The 8,906-nt window shown below is 31.3% G+C and overlaps 1 long non-coding RNA gene across 1 annotated transcript in view; it reads right to left on the minus strand.

Annotated features, from left to right (window-relative positions):
- The window catches only part of LOC111027551, a 7,278-nt gene extending 6,005 nt beyond the window's left edge, over positions 1 to 1,273 (minus strand). Inside the window, exon 1 of the long non-coding RNA XR_002603796.1 lies at positions 691 to 1,273. This is a non-coding gene — a long non-coding RNA (uncharacterized LOC111027551). The remainder of the gene's footprint in view (positions 1 to 690) is intronic.
- Between the last annotated feature and the right edge of the window lie 7,633 nt (positions 1,274 to 8,906).

An 8,906-nucleotide genomic window follows, 5' to 3' on the forward strand; every position in this document is an offset into this window, starting at 1 on the left:
AGGCAACGGCAAACTTAAGGGTCAGTAAATTGTGATTAATTTTTGCCCCCCCCCCAAACCCCGCCACATAACAATTAGAGCTAAGTTCCTCTTATAAAGATTGTGTTAATAATAAATTAAGAAAGTATATTTAATGTATATAAAAAACTGCTCAAACTAATTTACCTATTTTCTTATTGGCTATCTACGTTAAATTTATTCTTTTTTATTTATGATTGTTATAGTTATTACTTATTAGTTATTACATAAATAATAGATCTACATCTACCTACGATTTTATCAGAGAATTTTAACCTTCTCCTTCAAAATTCAGATTAATTTTAGGTGGGCACATTTATACCGATAGAGGCAAATATATTTTAGGGCAAGGGATGCTGTAGCATCCCAGCATCCCAGCCAGTCCGCGCCTGCCCCCCCCCCCTTGGGAACCCTGTGCCCACGTATGTATGATTTTCGGAATCACTGTTGCTCCGCACCTATTCAATATATTATAGTCTGCAGTCCAGCGATAAGCACATCGACTCTGCACATCCCCATCGCGCGACACCCTGTCATCGTGGCCGGTTGCACTTTGCCAGGGTGCCACACGGAAATCCGAGGAGAAAAACCGATTTTCATCGAGCCGCGGCTTGTTATCGCTGGACAGAGTACCTATACATAATATAATCGTGCAAGGGGCTGCATACTCACTGCATAAACGCTTAGAAGTCAGAGCGCCGTTACCGTAAAAGAAGCAGTGCTGCGTGCGATCTGGCGGCGACGCATCAACATGTTCCTGCATGTGCAGCCGGGTGGCGTCAGACAAACTGCAGTTGGGCGCTCGCGGACCCGGCGAACTCGTCGTACACCACGTGTTGGAGCACGGGCCTGGTGGCGTTGTCGTAACGGAACTCGCCCAGCCCGTCGCCGTGCGGATTGCCCAGACAGTACTTGAAGAACACGAATATGGACAGCGAGACGAACAGCACAGTTAGTGCCGAATAATCGGCCATAATAATAAATTGGGTGCGTGTTGCTGTTGCGTGGCCCTGTTGCGGTCGCGGTGTACCTGTATGTTAATGATGTACCGCGCGTGTGACGTATCGTACGGTGTCAGGCACCGTGTATTGCACCTTTGCACCGCCACTGCACGACCGCTGCACCACACCGATGTGCTGAGATCGGAGCGATTCGGTGCGTTTGTCGGAGGATCGCGTTTATGTCGCGGGTGTGCGTCGCGTGTGCGTGTGCGACACGACTCGCGATTCCAAGCTCGCGGCTGCTACGCGTGTCCTCACTCCCACCGACCGATCGGCCGCGCTACGGCAATAATATTATTATTCATTTATTGTGTGCACAATACGATTGGCCGGGTACTCGGCGTGATTTACGCACGGTCCCCACCTGCGGGCCGACGGGCGAAACGGGCACACAAAATAATAATAACAATATTATATAATATATTATTATAATTATTATTATTATTAACATTATAATGACCCTCGACATTGGGCTGTTATTATACGATTTAGAATGTCAACCACTTACCGTCATTGATAATAATCAACGATGAATTTCATAGTTCGTACCGAATGCGCACGGAATGCAGTTCCCGTATAATACGAGTACAGAGTGCTTCAGCTAACATATTATTATATTATACATTATATAATATATAGGTATATATATATATCATGTCTAGTACATGTGCTCTCCGATTTTTTTTTTTTGAAATGTTCATACTTAAAACACTCATTATTTCGAAAAATGTTTAGACATAATATTGTACTAATATCAATGGTTGTCAATACTTACGTATTAAGGGTTATGATACGCTTTTAATTATAATATTATAATTAAGATTTTCACTCATTTGAACGACAACATTTATACATTTTTAATCTCACATAAGCACCATAGAAGAATATATTTTCTGGAGTAACATATTCATGTAAAAATCGAATTTTGAACGACTAGCCAAATCCCTAAATACAAGTCAAAGATATATTTATATTACTATCCCTATAACTCATTGTCGAAATTCGATTTTTATGATGTACACCTACACCGAAAAAATATTCTGCTTAGTCTTTAAAATATATGCTGTTAGAGATTCAAAACAATTAAAAAATATAATTTTTTTAGATAATTATGTTTCAATCATTCCAAATCAAGTAACAAAATGAGTGTTCAATTTCAAAAAAAAAACCAACCTGTATAATGTTTATAAATATTATGTTTTGTTGATATCACTGATGTATATTATTACTTTCACGTAAGTAAACCCCGTCGACGACGTTGTAATTTGTTGTATTATTGTTCCGGTGAAAATATGATTGGTCGTAAAGTGCACAGAATACTAGCGTCTCTATGACGAATTGGTCTGTAAAAGTAGCTTGGTCTCAATATGGATATTATAATCATATAGATAACATGTTATGCATTTACTATATTATCGTGAGCACAACGCCCTCGGCTGTTAATTGTTGTATACTTATATTACTTGCAATAATATAAATGGTAACTAGTATTATTATAGGTAAAATAGGTATCTACCGATAATAATAGTTTTTGATTTAAAATTTATATTACATATCACGGACCGTTACACTGTTAGGTATAATATGGGGTTCTTCTTTCTAATTTTTAGTTGACCATTTTGAATTTAGGTTTAAGAATAAAATTACACATGAATGAAAACTAAATACTGGCAGCAACTAATCGTGAATGTTTACATTGATTTGAGGCATGCACTTTACAGAACGGAGCGACTTTCGAACAATTTATCGAATGATCTGTTTGTAATTTCTGTAGATTAAATTGTAAATAAAAATGTATAGTTTTGATAATGAAATAAAATAGTAATTCATAAAAAGTAATTAAGTTATTACTTTAATAATAACAAGTTTGGTTATAATATCATGGTATTTAGAAGGAAAAAATACGTGAAATTTAAATTTAAAAATCAAATTTAGTAAATTAATTAGGTAATATTGCGTTTTATTTAATTTTACTTCAGCCAATTTCGAGTTTACTACACAAGTTGATACATCAAAATATCTTGAAAAAATCGATCGATCCAAAAATGATATTCGAAATAAGGGTTGCCATTTAAAAAAAAATAAGTTGTGTTGCACATGCGCTAGATACAAGAGTTAAAAAAATTTCAAGACAGAAATGTATGATTCATTAGTCTAGTTTAATGTCCTGAAAACAGAATTCAAAGATATTTACAGGGTAATCAGTGATAAAGTATGCCCTGTTTCCACGGACACACGGTATACATAATACAAACATAATAAATTACAACTACTAATCTCATGATTTTTCATTTCTGAATTCTGGACATGTTTTTGATGATAAAACAAAAAAAAAACTTGGGACTAATTCAACGAATACTTAAAAGCCGACGTTAAGCCAATATCATTAAAATAAATGCAGGTCTATAATTTTATACAATTATGATAACTGTTATTTTTTTCTGTAACCACTGGAAATTTTATACGTACAAACAAATATTTGTTTATCGTGAGACAACAAATCCCTGTATAAACCCCCTCTTCAAAATGTAAAATTAAAAAATTGGGCTTCTAGGTGCACATCCTCGGGTGTTTAGGATTGCCATGTACTAAATTTCAAAACCATGCTTGTGAAAGGCTTGACTGAGAATCGTTTAAACACACCCCCCTCATTTTCAGTGGCTCAGTGCACACAAATTCCGGGACGTAGCCCATTCGGCTCTCGTCTTTCAAAAGAGTCAATTCCCAAACGGCTCCGGTTTTTTACAACACAAATTCCTTCACCCCTTAGACAATGTTTTATAAAAAGTTATATTTAGTAAACGAAATGTAAAAAAATAGAAAAATTGTAAGAAAAATGTATACATGTATACGTAAAAATATAAAAAAAATCATAAATTAGGTACATTTTTGACTTCGAGCCTTAATTTGGGTCTCGGATTGTATTTGGGAAAGTAGTGAATAACCTTAAAGATGTTAGGATGAGCAGAATTGAATTCGCTGTTGAATCTGTTGTTATTCATAGCCATTTGTGGTCAAAGGAAGGGAAGCTGAACACTTAGCCCAAATTTTAAATATTAATGTCGGTATAGATAATATGTTCAATGTTTTGGTATTTTCAATATTATCAATGTGTCCGATATTTTTGGTTAAATTTAAATTATACAGTGGTATACAGTATACCGGTCGTAAACGGTATATAGATGTACCGATATCATCGTCAGCCGTTTGGGAATTTGCCTACTCGTAATACCTCTTTCGACGGGAACCGTTTGGTAATTATTGACCTACGCAAACAATGGATGGGACCTTTTTGGAATGCTCCAGAATTGCGGACTAAGTCAGATAACGAACCTTTTTGAACGAATTGCGTCCTGGATTGAAGTTTTTATTCTTAATAAAAATAATTATTATAAATTAAATATTTATTATCAACATAGCATTATTATATGTTTTTAGTGGTTTGTATACTTTTATAGATATTCTCCTGTCCCAAACGTACAGACATTTGTGGAAGTTTTAAAAAAGTGTAATCTATCGATACTATATAAAATAAAATATTAAGTTAGTAGTAAGTAGTCTAGAAAACGATAAGTACCCAGGGAATTATTAAGAGGAAGAATACTTTTTATAGGAAATAAAATAAATCAATAAGACAGTAATATTTTTTTTATAAATATATGATAATGATTTATGATTTATATCATGATATTATGTCAAACATTTTAGGAACCATTTATGATAACTAATTGTAGGTGGAAAGGTATTGATTCTGGGAGGCAATTCGTTCAAAAATGTTCATTTACCTGATTTGGGACTCAATTCCTGTGTGCCAGCATTGTATTTTATTACTAAAGAAGATTATAGGTTACCCACACCTTATCCCAAAACTACCTACTGGCTACTAGCACAGTGCAACGGAATAACGGAATTTAACAATACTACTACTAGCCGTCATCCGAGTCAAATGCTCGTGAAGAACTCGGCGATACATGAATATATTGACCGTATAGTATTTAACTTTTTTTTATTATCATGATTTTATCTACAGCTATTACAACTATAGATTTATTTAATTTTAATATCAAATTATAAGTTGGTATTTAATCTAAATAAATGAAGTACAATTGAAAATTATACCATCAATAATGGTTATAATGAGATGTTACGAAATGTTAAATATATACATATTACATAATATTAAAGTATATGAGGGGAGTGAATATTTTATAATTGGCCCGCGTGCAAAATATATCATAACGAGACGGGCAGACGGTTATGTATATATAGATAGTTGGTAAGTATAATTATAGTCTCATATAAATCCAACTCTATAGCCATACATATTATACACATTTATTTACCACTGTGATTTTAATTTAAATAACAATTGGTAGGTATAATAAATATAGTTAATTTTGGGACTATTTGAAATTTTTTGTAGAACTAGGAGAATCTTGGATGATCGGTTGCATAATAGGATAGCAATAATCTAACTTAACCTGAGTGAATGTGTTTTGACACACTGCACAATTTCGGCTATACTCTTATTATTAATAATATCAATTGGTTTCTTTAATTAAAATAAAACCTATAACGTTCTTAAATGTATATCATATTTAATATTTATATATAAATTATAATTATAAATATAAATATGCATAAAATAAAAAAAACGCCTGTTGTTATGTTTAATAAATAAATACAGTTTTCGGGTGTTGCCTTGAAAAGGGAGATAAATTGTATACCTATAATAATGTTATGCAATGTCCTCTTTCTTTCCAAAATGCTAATTGTTGAAAACAATCTTTTGATTACATCACTAGAAATTAGAATAATAAATTTAATAACGCCGATTTTCTAGTGTGTGCGTTGTCGCGTGAATATTAACATGGCAAAATGTAAGTATATTATGTAGAATTGGCTATCAGAGTATAGGAATAAATATTATATTTGGCGATCTTCAAATGAATAAGATTGTAATAAGATGGTTCCATAATATTGGTAACCATGATGTTTAATCAACATTTACCCGTTAAATAATACAATAAACTTCATGTTTATTATTCGTCTTTGAGAAATATTTGTCATTTCAAGGACCGGGCAATAATTTTTGCAGTTAAATAACAAATATTATGCACAGCGTTGATGGTTAGGTTTGTAGAGTATTAAAATCAATATTATTCAGTCTTGTAAAGAATACTTTTATTTTGTATTCGGAATACGTGTTCGAATAAATGAGTATCAAGGTATTTCGAATAGAGGTATTCGTATGCATTTAAAAATAAATATTCTGAATATATATATATATCAAATACTGTATCTTAGAATATAAGCTAATATAAGCTAATTGTTGTCAGTTTTGGAGTGGTTGATTAAAATCATTAGCAACTCAATAACTCATATGCAAGAGATCGAGGTACTATGTAAACATCGGATAGCATATAATATTTAGGTAAAAAAATTCGCAGACTCAACCATCTTTTGACTTCGAGATGGAAAAATTTCACGGCGCTAAGTATTAACGCCGAGGTAAAAGTACCCACAGTACGATAATATGTACGATCTACCTGGAAAGTTAATTTTACATTTTTGCCCAGTTGAATTATTAACTTTAGGTAATGTAGGAAATAGGAATAGTATGAATTGGTAGCACCTAAATATGCTGTGAAATGGTTCTATAGGTGGTAAACATTGATATTCATAGTTCATACCTTTGTATCTAAACTTTATCTGTCATAAATCATAATTGTCACTTACTATAAGTTTTTTAATACTTATTATGTTTCTGATAACTTGTGCCTCGGACAAAATATATGAATATGATAAAATTGGCTATTGCAAATTGCAATAGTCATCCATACATCTTCTATAGATACATGCTATAGTTTTTTACTAGGAATATTTCTTGAATGAGGGTTAAGGGGGAACTGCATCGTACAAGTAAATGTTTAATAGAGCCCATATTAAAATAAAAATAAAAAATATCATTCTAAAAATTATACGATTACACAAAATGTATGTTATTATGTATCTAAATGAAGTGTTATTAATGTATTCGAATTCGAACAGTTCGATACTTTGATTACTGATATATTATAATATAATTGGGGGCTCGTTCCTTATTTAAATATAAATAAATAAATCACTGTGCATAAGATGCAGTTCAATAAACATTAAGAATAGTATAAGAAATAACTAAAATTTGATCTTAGAGATATTCAAGTATAATTATACGATATATGTATAGATGGTGTTATTCTGTTATACCTATGGGCTAAAAAAAAGATAAATGGTTATAAAAAAAGGGTGGTTGGGTGGTTATTCATTTCAGATTAGTAACGATAACGTTATGATTTGCTAAGTATTAGCTGGTTGATAGTCATGGATTTATACAAATAAACATAGCTATTGAATAAAACATTTTTTCATAGAAATTAACAAAATTGATTAGATTAAATCATTAAAATATATAAATTATTCATATTCAAAAATTAAGTTTAGCTGGTAAAATTATATAATCGCTTGTATTCACATTAGGTACCTATTTAAACAAGTCGCAAACAATTTCTTTTGGCCTTGAGATTTACGTTTATTCATATATAATACATAAAATAATAAAATAAATGTTATCACTTATTATTTTAATTAGATGAATAAAATAGTTTAGGCTAAAATAACCACTTCGATATTTATTTTTATCATCTAACACAATACCATAATGTATTTAGTCACTTTTATAATTTATGTACATGGTATCTACGTATAGGTAATGAAACTATGGTTTTCATAAAATGTGTTTAAAAGTTATAAACTTCAGAGAAAATTTAAAGCCGTGTTCAATATAGTGTCAATATAAACACTGTATTGAAACTAAAGGACCCCGGAGGTGATTTACTCAAATAGTCTATAACTTTTCCACAAAATGTTCTGTACGTTTTTTCTTACTTTTTTTTTATATATAATTCATATTTAAAAATTCTAGTCTATTTGGTTAATTAGAATATTATAGCGGTGTATAATGAAACACACACATTACAAATTAATTTAATTTTTATTTCCATATTTATTCGATTCGTAAAAAGGACAAAATAAAATTACGTTATTTTTCAGTTATAACACGTTCAATAATGTTAACGTTTTGGTAGCCTTCTGTGCTTTGAATGAAAATAAATAATTCTTAAGTTTGATTTTACGATAAATGCTGCCCGATTGTATAAATAAAACTATAATATTAATATTGGCGCCCTGATTCTTCGTTCGTGATTTCCTTTACGTCTGCATAATATTTGAGTTAAAAATAATTATAATGTGAATTGCGAATAATTAAGTTAAGAATATTGATTTTTATGTTTATCGTGAATAGTGAATAATCTTATTTACTTTTATTTAATATATAATAATAATTATGAACTTTTTCATATATGTAATTATAGTCCATCATGTTGGAATTAAACTCTTGATTATGAATAGTAGGTTGATAGGTAACACATTTTTTAAATCAACATCATTAGATAACCGTACACTCGTACATATAATGTATAATTGATATAATTGTGTAATAATACTATTCAGTATCAAATGAAATTTTTTGGCTAGCGAACGGGGAATGAAAAGATCAGCCACACATGCAGTCGTCACCATCGTCCATCACCACCACTGCAAGATCCTCCACTTCAATAGGTACATGTTATGTACTATATGATAGGTGATAAAAAAATCTCATAAAAATATTTTAAATTGTTAACTTTAATCATAAGAGTAATATGTGTTGGGTGCACTTCGGAATTTCAATATTAATTTCCCGGAAAAGTTTGTTTTTCAAAATATAGAATTTCTTATAGGTATAGGTACTTGTACAGATACTTAGATACCTATCGTAGATATTAGATGACACATAAATGTAGG

Source organism: Myzus persicae, unplaced genomic scaffold, assembly GCF_001856785.1.
Source record: "Myzus persicae strain clone G006 unplaced genomic scaffold, MPER_G0061.0, whole genome shotgun sequence".
Taxonomy (NCBI): Eukaryota; Metazoa; Arthropoda; class Insecta; order Hemiptera; family Aphididae; genus Myzus; species Myzus persicae.